This window comes from Cebus imitator, unplaced genomic scaffold (assembly GCF_001604975.1).
Source record: "Cebus imitator isolate Cc_AM_T3 unplaced genomic scaffold, Cebus_imitator-1.0 Scaffold193, whole genome shotgun sequence".
NCBI classification, from domain to species: domain Eukaryota; kingdom Metazoa; phylum Chordata; class Mammalia; order Primates; family Cebidae; genus Cebus; species Cebus imitator.
The window spans coordinates 240732-253057 of NW_016107508.1; positions in this window are offsets into that span (position 1 = coordinate 240732).

Here is a 12326-nt window from a genome sequence, read left to right on the forward strand (position 1 = left end):
GTGCCTGTGATCCCAGCTGCTCAGGAGGCTGAGGCAGGAGAATTGCCTGAACCCAGGAGGCGGAGGTTGCGGTGAGCCGAGATCGCGCCATTGCACTCCAGCCTGGGTGACAAGAGTGAAACTCCGTCTCAAAAAAAAAAAAAAATCATAATGAGCACTTTGGGATGCCATGGCGGGCATATCACCTGAGGTCAGGAGTTTGAGACCAGCCTGGCAAACATGGAGAAACCCAGTATCTACTAAAAAATACAAAAATTAGCTGGGTGTGGTGGCAGGCATCTGTAATCCCGGCTACTCAGGAGGCTGACACAGGAGAATCACTTGAACCAGGGAGGTGGAGGTTGCAATGAGTCGAGATCGTGGCATTGCACCCTAGCCTGGGCAACAGAGCGAGATTCCGTCTCAAAAAAAAAATCATTATGAAATATTTCATACATGTAAAAGGGCATAAGGATACTACCATGAACACCTTCACTCTACCACTATGCTGAAGAAATCAAACATGAGCAAAGCAGGTGGCGCTCCTGTGTGAATCCCTGTTTACAGAGCCTCACACTCTAAACCGGGGCTTTGCAAAACCTGCTCATTTGCTGAGGGTCAGCAGCAATTGAAGGTGGACCAAGATTAAACATGGCTTCCACGTCTCATCAGATAAGACACTGGGGAGTTGCTAGGTCTTAAAATTGCTGGCAATTACTATCCCTACCACCATGCTTTTCTGCATCCAAAATAGGTCACCTGCAGCAACACGCGAAGCCTGATACATTGAGCTGAGGATGTTTTCCACTTACTGTGCCTCCTTCTCATCCTGATAATAGCCACACTAGAGGCGGGGCGTGCTCTTGAGGCACAAATTGTGCCGCACTGCCAGGCCTGAGCCTTCCCTTCTGCCCACGTCTCATGCAGGGCCTCCACGCCTCACGTCTCAGCTCATGCTGGTGCTTCCCGTTCCAGGCTGCCTTCAAAGATCTGTTGCGTACAACTGGCTTTACACCCACCCTCAGTCTTGGCAGCCTATTAATAACTACTATGATTTTGGAGCATTCCAACTGTATAGGAGCTTTCTATAGACTCTACAGTATGAAGAATTACCCCAGAGAATGTTGCAGTCTTCTGCAGTCTTGGGGCCTGTCACAGAGAAAAAGGGACCGAAGGATAATATTACCCCTGTTTTACAGATAAGGACACTGAGGCCCAGAGAGGTTGGATGCTCCAGTGATCGGCCCTCAGGCAGCACTGAGAGGTGGCAGCGGACCTGCTGAGCAGGTGGGACTTTGAGGCAGAGGCTGCCCCGGGTCTCTCTTCCCCCGAAGGCTGCCCCTGGCTTCTGGCTGGGCTGGTCCATCTACTATTTTGGTTGTTTTTTGGCCACTTGTGGTTGAGCCGTGTTGTTTAATGGAGGGATCCAGGGTGACCTCAATCTGTGTTTCCTGTGAGTTTTTTAATTTTAATTTTTTTTTGAGACAGGGTCTCACTCTGTCGCCCAGGCTGAAGTACAGTCACACAGTCTCGGCTTACCACTGCAACCTCCGCCTCCCGTGTTCAAGTGATTCTCATGCCTCAGCCTTCCAAAGTAGCTGGGATTACAGGTGCCCACCACGACACCTGGCTAATTTTTGTATTTTTAGTAGAGACACTGTTTCACCATGTTGGTCAGGCTGGTCTCGAACTCCTGACCTCAAGTGATCCGCCCACCTCGGCCTCCCAAAGTGCTGGGATTACAGGTGTGAGCCACTGCATCTGGTCTAATTTTTAGCTTTTTAAAAGATGGGGTCTCTCCCTGTCACCTGGGCTGGAGTGCAGTGGTGTGATCATAGCTCACGCAGTCTCAGCCTCCTGGACTCAAGCAATCCTCCGCACTCATCCTCCCAAGCAGCTACGATTCCAGGTGCGTGCCATCACACCCAACCTCTTGTGAGCTCTTGATGCGCACATCAGCAGTGGTGACAGCCTCAAACAGCCACAAGGACACAAACTGGGAAGGACCGACTAGTGGTTTGGCTTGGCCGGACCACGTGGGACGGTGATGCCAAGTCTGATAGAATCAACACTGACATTTACTAAAACATCCAGGGGCGCTTTACATACACTGTCTTACAAAAGAAGATAATGTATGTAAAGCATATACTGAAGACAGGGTCTCATTCTGTCACTCAAGCTGGAGTATAGTGGCACGATCATAACTTACTGCAACCTCGAACTCCTGGGCTTAAGTGATCTCTTGCCTTAGCTTCCTGAACAGCTGGGACCGCAGGTGTATCCTTGACTCATTCTGAGTATGTGGCTCACCATCCTTTGCCACATCCTGCAAAGAAAGTCAACACGCAGATGGGGCCGCAGCAAGCCAGAGCTACCCCTGTGGTGATCGGTGGTCCAAGGCTAGCCCCTTCCCCCACACTTCTGCATGGCAGCTTAGTCCACTGCCTTTGATATCCTCTGGTTTTACCCTGGGGATTACTTCTTCTCTGTCTTATAAATAGCCAAACATTTGCCCTGGTTAACTGGTAATCCGTGGGGCTGACTCTGTGATGTCAGCATTACACCCACTGGAGTTTAAGCCGACACACACAACATGGCTGACCAAAGATAAAGAAACGAAATGGGCCAGGCGAAGTGGCTCACCCCTGTAATCCCAGCACTTTGGAGGCTGAGCCAGAAGGATCACTTGAGTCCAGGAGTTCAAGATCAGCCTGGGAAACATGGTGAGACCTTGTCTAAACAAAAAAATTAGCCAGGTGTGGTGGCACAGCCCTATGGTCCCAGCTACTCAGGAAGCTAAGGCAAGAGATGGCCTGAGCCCAGGAGTTCGAGGTTGCAGTGAGTTACGATCGTGCCACTGTACTTCAGCTTGGGTGACAGAATGAGACCCTGTCTTCAAACAACAAAAAAAAATTGAAAAAAAAACCCCAATAAAAAATAACAACAAAATACACATGATGTTAGCTGTGGGCTAAAAGAGACAAAATATACAAATAAAAATTACAGGCGGGGCCAGGTGCAGTGGCGTGTGCCTGTAGTCCCAGCTACTCAGGAGGCTGAGGTGGGAGGATCGCTTGAGCCCAGGAGTTCTGGGCTGTAGTGCGCTATGCCGATCGGGTGTCTGCACTACGTTTGGCATCAATATGGTGACCTCCCAGGAGCGGGGAACCACCAGGTTGCCTAAGGAGGGGTGAACCGGCCCAGGTCGGAAACGGAGCAGGTGAAAACTCCCGTGCTGATTAGTGGTGGGATCGTGCCTGTGAATAGCCACTGCACTCCAGCCTGGGCAACATAGCAAGACCCCATCTCTTTAAAAATAAATAAAATTAAAAAACAAAACAAAACAAAAAATACAGGCTGGGCGTGGTGGCTCACGCCTGTAATCCCAGCACTTTGGGAGGCTGAGGTGGGTGGATCACGATGTCAAGAGTTCGAGACCAGCCTGGTCAATATGGTGAAATCCCATCTCTACTAAAAATACAAAAAAATTTAGCTGGGCATGGTGGCACGTGCTTGCAGTCTCAGCTGTTTGGGAGACTGAAGCAGGAGAATCCCTTGAACCAGGGAGGTGGAGGTTGCAGTGGGCCAAGATTGTGCCACTGCATTCCAGCCTGGGTGACAAAGTGAGACTCCATCTCAAAAACAAAACAAAACACAGTACAACAACCATTTACATAGTATTAGGTATCATAAGTCACCTGGAGATGATTTAAAGTATACAGGAGGATGTGTGTAGGTTATAGGAAAATACTATGTCATTTTATTTAATTGATTAATTAATTTATTTTGAGACAGAGTCTCACTCTCTCGCCTAGACTGGAGTGCAGTGGCGTGATCTTGGCTCACGGCAACCTCTGCTGCTGGGTTCAAGTGACTCTCCTGTCTCAACCTCCCAAGTAGCTGGAATTATAGGCATGTGCCACCATGCCTGGCTAATTTTTGTATGTTTAGTAGAGACTGGGTTTCACCATGTTGGCCAGCCTGGCTTCAAACTCCTGAGCTCAGGTGATCCACCCGCCTCAGCCTCCCAAAGTGCTGGGATTACAGGCGTGAGCCACCGCGCCCAGCCTACTATGTCATTTTATGTCAGGGACTTGAGCATCCTCGGATTTTGGTGTCCTCAGATCTCGGTGTGCTAGAGGCAGTCCCTGCAGGTCCTGAGGGTCAACAGTATTTTCATTGCCTCCAGAAGAAACCCTGTGTCCTTTAGCTCTCCTCCCGTCTTCTCCCAAACTCCCAGTCCTAGACAACCATGCATCTAGTTTCTGTCTTGGCCTAGGGACAACAGCATGTTTCCCTGAGTGACATCCCAGCTTTAGGACTGAGTACTTGGTGGCAAGGGTGCACAGTGGCCTCTGGTCTCCCTGGCTTGCCTCTCCCAGCATGGAAACTCTGCCCCAGGAGCCAGGACAGGAGATCAGGCATCAGTATTCACACCCCAGGATGGGGCCAGGGTAGAGCCTCCATCCCACGAGGGGGCAGGAGGAGGAAGGAGGCCCCCAAATCCCATCTGTCCTTACCTGGAACTTAGCCTCAGCAACAGGATCTGAGGGCAGGAGAAACGCTGCCGTGTTGCCTCTCTTGGGAGGATGGCCCTCCCACTGGGCGCTGGGGAAGACAGAGCCCTATGCTCCCGGCTGCACCGTTGAGTGGAGTTTCTGTCTTGCTGCACTGGAGGTCAGAAGTCGAAAAATTAGTCTCACTGGTCAAAGTCAAGGTGTTGGCAGGGTTGGTTCCTCTTGGAAGGGCTTGGGGAGAATCCATTTCCTTGTCCTTTCCAGCTTCCAGAGACCAGCTATGTCTTTAGGCTCACGGCCCCTTCCTGCGCCCTCACAGCCAGCGCTGTGGCATCTCCTCTCCTCTCCAAGCTCCTGCTTCCCTCTTAGCCCGTTGTGATGACACTGGGTCCACCCAGATGACCCAGGGCCGTCTCCCCATCTCCGGATCCTTACCTTATTCCCATCTGCAAGGCTCCTTTCACCACATGAGCTAACACAGCCACAGGTTCTGGGGATTAGGATGTGGCTGTCTTTGAGGGGCGCTGTTATTCTGTCTACTACAGGGTGGGAATTAGGAGAGAGACAAAGGGGTGGTCTCCCACTGAGGGGCGGGCACGTCTGCACTAATTCCCATCTTGGCTCATCTGTGGACCCGGCCAGGAGCAGCACAGGGTGTTCCCTGTCCTGGGGGCTGCCTCTCCCCACAACCCCTCACCACCCTGCTGGAGTCCATCTTTACCCAGGCTGTCAGCAGAGACTCCCCAGATGAAGATGGACTCCAGCAGGGGGTGCTTTGGGTCTCCCCGAGTCTGGATAACAATAATTCCTATTTATGAACGCCTACTGTGTGCCAGATAGTTGGGCTAGAAGGTTTCCAAGACTATCTTGAAATCACGTAAGTACTCTTCAAGAAGACAGTATTGTTCTCATTTTAGAGAAGGAGTATCCAAGGCTTAGGAGTGTGACTCCCTACTTCATGTGGTCAGAAAAAATGGATGGGTAAGGATCAGTGGTGATACGTCTATAGATTTTGGTACTCTACCCTTCCACAGACCTCGAGCCACATTCGCCTCCTCCCAAGGGTGTTGTAACTGGTCGGTGGCTTCTGGAGAATGTAGAGATGAGTGTGGAATCTGGCAGAGATGACAGCCTGTGATGTTGAGAGTAAGACATCAAAGGAACTGTGGCCCCCTCCTCACCTTCTCTCTTAAATCATTAACCTGGAGGAGCCGGCTGCGCTATTTTAAGGGCACTCGCGCTGCCCTATGAAGCCCACCTTGGAGGCTTCCTGCCACGTGAGCCAACTTGGAAGCGGATCTGCTAGCCCCAGTCAAGCCTTCAAACAATGGCATCACTGGCCCACATCCTCACCTTGACTGCAACCCAGGAGAGACTCTGAGCCAGAACCACCCAGCTAGGCTGCTTCTGAATTCATGACCTACCAGAACTGTGAAATACTGAAAGCTTATTGTTTTAAGCCACTAATTTGGGGGTTATCTGTTGTGCAGTAATAGATAGGTAATACACGATCTGAGTCTGTGCTTATTCTGCCAAGAGATGCCACCTCCAGAACAATCAAGTTAGGTCATGATGTCTTCGGAAGGCTGGGAGGAGCTGGCGTGGAGGACGGAAGGTGGGAGAGTTTCTGAGGATAAAAGGTGAAGGACAAGTGGCCAAGGGACAGGGGCATAAGGGTGGGCTGAGGAATGACCAGGGCCCAAAAGACTGGGTGGGTGGAAGCAAGGGGACTGAGGAATCAGCTACCAAGAGTTATGGGAATGGAGACCCAGGCGTCCCCTCCCTGAACCATCTGCTCCGGGGCTCATTTTTTGGAGCCCTCCAATGATGGGGGCTTGATGAAGGGAGGCATGAACGCGTCCTAGAGGAAAAGGCCTTTGGCGAACACTAAACAGGTGAGTGGTTCCTTCTCCTTTCAAGGCATCCTTCAGGGCAATTCAGAAAACGCTGCATTCAATTGTCTATACACAGTTTTCTTTCAAGCATAAGTTAAGGTGAGTCTTCTAAGATGTCAATTCACTGATACAGACTGTTGTGCTTCTTTAACACTCTTACTTAATTCCAAGAAGCAGCATACCTACCCCCATGCCCCAAAAAGGAAACAAACCACAAGTCCAAGTCAGATATCAGGCATTTGTACATTGACAGGTTTATTCTTAAAGCTTTAACTAATACATCTTTACACACACTGAAGTTGGTAAAAGGTAAGCCCTTACTGCTTTGTTAAAAATAAAACCCATACATAAAGCTTTCCGGCCAAATTCCCAAAACATGAAAACATCACGTTTCTACAATACATCCGCTTTTTTGATTCATGTGTTTTCAACTCAACAGAACTCAACGACTCATCCCGATCTACCCGAACAAAGAGAAAACTAACTTCAAGACCATGAAGGGAAAAAAACACATGCCTCTTCTAACTGTTAAAGACAAGTAGCTGGGGAATTCTGAAAAGTCTCAATTAATAGTTAATAGTATAAAAATGCTTACCTCCATGTAGCTCACCTTTAATCAAAGGCAGACCAGTTATCACTATTCTAAAGCACTCAAAGAACACTGAAATGACTATGCATATCTACAGCAACGAAAAGAACGTAGAACATTTAGCCCCCCTAAACAATTCCAGAAGAGGGAAAGTTCATTATAAATTAATACTTGAAGATCCTAGCCCAGCTAGAATCGATTTTTTAAAATTACAATAAAGTATACAAATATGAAATTCAGAAAGGCAGATAAAGAAAAGCTATCCCTTACTAAACACTGGTGCTGGCAAGCAAACATAGTCTTTCCCTCTGGGTGAAATTAATGGTAGATTAATACTAATCAAATAATCAAAAATGACACAAAATGAAGATACGAAATAAAATTGATCCTTGATGTGAGAATAACTGTAATCCTTGCATTTTCAGAATGTTCTTAGGTTCTTCTAGAAAGACTTAGAAAAAAAAAAAAGCCATGCAAATAAAATTCTAATGACATGCCAGTTGAGTGACTTGCAAAGGTTTGCCTCAGAAGGGCTTTTTAAAGAGGCTAAAGACATTCTAATTACATTCCAAATTGATGTTTACACCAAAATAAGAAGAAAGCATCTATTCCCAAAGCTAACCCTATGGACTTCATAGAATTGCTTATACTTTGTAACATTTTCTGCTTCTTTCTTAAAACTCTAGGGGGAAGGTCAGCGTGTGGGACATAATAATGAGGAAAAGAACCTCATTAAGCCAGGCAGAGGATGGCAAAGATCAACAAAAGAACCCACTGCACTCCAGCCTGGGCAGCAGAGCAAGGCACCGTCTCTAAAAGTAATAATAAATAAAAGGAAAAAGATGCAAGCAAATTTCTGTAAATAGAAGTGTTCACCCCACAGATGAGAAAAGAGGACTCAGGAGAGCCCACACAGGCACGTTGGTGGTCTGAATCTAAAAGATGCCCCTCTCAAATTCAGAGGATGATGAATTAGCTACTGCTTATCAGGCAACTAACAGAGCCAGCCACAGAAAGGTTACAGAGCCAGCCACAGAAAGGTTACAAAGCCACCCTCAGAACCAGCCCTTTGAAACTGGAAACAAAGTTTTGGCCAGAGATGAACATGCACCCATATGTCTGAAGACTAAAGGTTTTTAAAAGGACACGGACTCCAGATCTTTGATTTTATGAATAGATCCACTTTGGTTGGTAATTCTTCTGCCTGACAGGCTGCCTTGAGCTCTCACACAGCTGATGTGACTGGTCAGCAAATAGCTGTGTAAACCTGTCCAAACTAGTGAATTTGGTGGCTACAGACAGCTAATCGCAGCTTGAGAGTTTAGAGTCTACGGCTGAGTGACCTCAGTACGGTCACCTGGACTGCAGCAAGATTGAGCACAGCTTCCTTTAGATGGGTGGAAGAAGGAGTAACAGGGAAACGTGTGTGGATGTGTGCACGCGGAGAGAGTGGGGGGAGGGCTGGTGGGGAGGAAGGAGGAGAGAGAAAGGTAATGAAAGGCCAAAAGGAAAGTTAAAACGAAAGGGGTTTACTTTGTTGATGCCAATTTAGGGGTCAGCTAACAATAACAAGCTACTACTATCATTTCCCAAAGATGGAACAAAGGGTGATGTCACACACAGATGCCAGATGATGTCCCCAAACCTGACGTATTAGAGGAATATCAACACAATGTCTCACAGCTTTCTTCCCTGGCAGCTGGCGCCACAGTAGAATCTCCATGGCCATGCACGTGGCTCACGCCTGTAATGCCAGCACTTTGGGAGGCTGAGGCGGCAGGATCGCTTGAGCCCAGGAGTTCAAGACCAGCCTGGGCAACACGGAGAGACCCCACCTATATTTTTAAAAAAGAATCCCCAGTCTCTTTGAAGTATGCGCCTTGGAAGGAAACAGTTTCAGGACACTCTGGCACTTTTTTTTCTACTCTGGGAAGGGATCTGTGGGCTTTCTACAAGACAGCAAACAACCTGGTCTTTCCTCTGGGATCCTGTCGGCTTCCCCTTCCCCAGAGGTCCTGACATTGCTTAGCAGGCATTGACCTGAAATGAACTGCTTCGACGCATTCTGAAGGACCTTTAAATAAGATAGTAATAAATCCAGTTGCTACAGAAAGACAAGAAGAACAGTCATGATTGCAGTCAGTTTTAAAAATAGATGTACCTTCCCTTCTTGCTCTCTCCCATAAATACTAAATGGAAGAAGACACAAATAGAGAAGAAAGTATCTTTAAACTATTAAGAAAACGAAGAAAACAACCTAATCAATGTGGGACACCATGCAAAAATTTAAAAAAAAAGCGAGAAAATATTACCAATCAGGCCTTTTAAATAAGGATAGAATTCAATAAAAAAATTCAAAATGCTTACATCTTCTGAAAAAACCCATGATTAGCTCCAAGTTTTAGAAAGTTCTTGAACAAAAGGTGCACATCAAAGTAGCGAGGTAGCAGCCCCACCTTTCCCAAAAAGCTTTCAGGAAAAGGCTGCGCAAACACCTGCTGGTGAGGTCACCAGGAAGAAATCTGCTTACGGCAGGAAATCGCACTGGCTGAGCTCTAAGGCTTCTAAATGCTAAGATTCTCGTATGTGCTAAAAACACTGCTTCGATGACAGTGTGATCTGATCATCTATGCATCTCTCTGAAATAAATGAAGTCAACTCAAGACATTCTACAAATTAGCCAAGTGCAATGATATATTTTAAACCCACACTCAGACCAACGGTGTACATCATAAATTTTTACTAGAACTATTTCATAACCATATATATTAAAAATTGGCTGGGCACGGTGGCTCATGCCTGTAATGTCAGCACTTTGAAAGGCTAAGGTGGGTGGATCACTAGGTCAGGAGTTCAAGACCAGCCTGGCCAACATGGTGAAACCCCATCTCTACTAAAAATGCAAAAATTAGCCGGGTGTGGTGGCAGGCGCCTGTAATCCCAGCTACTCAGGAGGCTGAGGCAGAGAACTGCTTGAACTTGGGAGCTGGATGTTGCAGTGAGCCAAGATTGTGCCACTGCGCTCTAGCCTGGGCGACAGAGTGAGACTGCATCTNAAAAAAAAAAAAAAGAATAGAAAAAAAAAAGAAGAAAATCTACTTAATTTTATACTTTATTGTTAGTTCCTACTTCAAAATGCTAGTCAATATCTTTACCCCCTACAGAGAAGTGGGTAAAGAGATTTTTAAAATTAAATTGCTATATAAGAGAAAGTCTTCATAAATATCGATTACATCTGTATTCTAGCCATCTTTGGGGTCAATGCATGTATGGATTCTTTTATCCTCTTTAATCGATCCCTCAGTATGCTGGTGAGACAGAGAGGGACAGGTTATGCCCATTTTACAGATGAAGAAATGGAGGCAAGGGGAGGCTGAGTGATTTGCTCAGGGTCACCAAGTCTGTAGCCAAGCTGGAAATACAGTACCAAACTGCCTTCCCACCTCTTTTTCACAAAATCCTCAGTAATACTCACTAGAATGTCATATCTAATACATTTTACTCTTCACTTAAAACCATGAGTTCAGGGAAAAAGGAATTAAGTGAGCTCTTTTGGTAACTTTGTTTTCTTTTAGAGGATGAATGTACTTCTCTTTAAATGCTGGTAGGTCTAGTTAGTAAAAACTGAATGGTGAGAAACAAAGCTGGGCACAGGCCAAGGCAGACATGAATGACAGGCTTTATCTTTCATGGTTTACAGTTTTCCCAGAATTCAGTTCTCACTAGAGGCTCACTGTACAAGGTCCAACTTTGCATCTAACTTCAACACACAGCCTTCCCAATCATCTCACAGCGTTTGTTTGAACACAAAATAAAGAATATATTGGTTGATCTAAAGAAATAAACAGTATTATTCAGTAAGAGTCCTAGAATATAAAAACATGGTATTCATCTACAGTAAAGATAAATTATCAGTACCTTTTAAGAAATCATCTCTTTTTTTAAAAAATGGAAATTTCTTCTAAAATGGTTTTTCAAAGCTATGACTCATAAGGAAATAACTAATTTTCAATGTCTAAATACCTTCAAAAGAAGCAAATAGGTAAGCATTAGTCCAATTACGTGAAACCCAATAAAACAAGATCTGATTTGAAAACATTGCCAATGAAAAGTACGAAGTTTAAGGGATAAACAGCATCTGATGTGTGCATCCTATCGGGAATAATTGGTATCTAATGCTACAATGGAGTACTAACCCCTAGTTTAGAGTTTGCCACATGAAAGGCATACTTACAACTTTTTTTCCATATTAAAAATATTTGTCTTTAAACAAAACTAAATTACAGTTAGCCTTTGCTGGGAGAAACATTATGAAGTGTGCAAAGCGGTCACAATGAAAAAAAGCGCTGGAAGTCAGCAAAAAGAGGTGAATGTGTTTGCCGTTCTCTATATAAAATGAGTTCGCTATGAAAAAAAAAAAGAATTTGTTATGATGTTTTACTTAATTTGCCCATCTATCAACATAGGCTTTGAAAAATTCCTCTAAATGGAACAATTTTATAAGGGATGAAGATGTCATCATGATATTTTCCACTATAGAAACTTCTTAGGTTATCACTCAGAAAACAAAACAAAAGCCAAAGCTTAGGAGAAAGAATAGTCAAACTAAAATTTCAAAGCGTAAATTAATCAAACTAAACTATAACAATGAAGTGGCTAATAAAAAGGTAAGCATCACATTTATGATGTCTAGATAAAAGTCAACCAAATACATAAGATGGATCCCTTACTTAAAAAAAACAACAAAAACCCCACAAAACCACAAACAAAACAAATCACCAATGGAAGTGTAAATACTTAAAATGTAATACCCTCTGAAGTTTCTATATTAAATCAAAATCATAACCAGCTTGAAAGCTGTATTAAAATAATCCTGGAGCTCTGGAATGTTATTCCCTCTTACAGCTGTATTAGGTCTTTAGGAAATCAATGTGGTGTTACTAGTTTATGTGTATCCCATTATTCTTTTAAAAAGAAACTAACACAAATACCTTACACCCTTTTGCTTGATTAATCAAGTATACCAGAGAGAACTCTGTATATACTAGTACAGGTGGGAGATTACGGGCAGGGCAGATAGTCAATTTAAGGAGGGGGGGTCTTATTAATTTGGTGTTGTAAGCCCCCAATACACGTGTCTATACACATACATAAACACGCACCTATGTAATTTTCACAAGACAAAACTATTAAAGTACCTACAAAATAGAATTTTTTTCCTCCAAACCAAGATATCTGTTAATACAGACTACTGATGCAACCTAATTTTAAGTAATTATAGTGCAAGGAGCCTGAAGTATAAAGATTTGACATTATAATTTATAATTCCTAAATAATTATTAAATG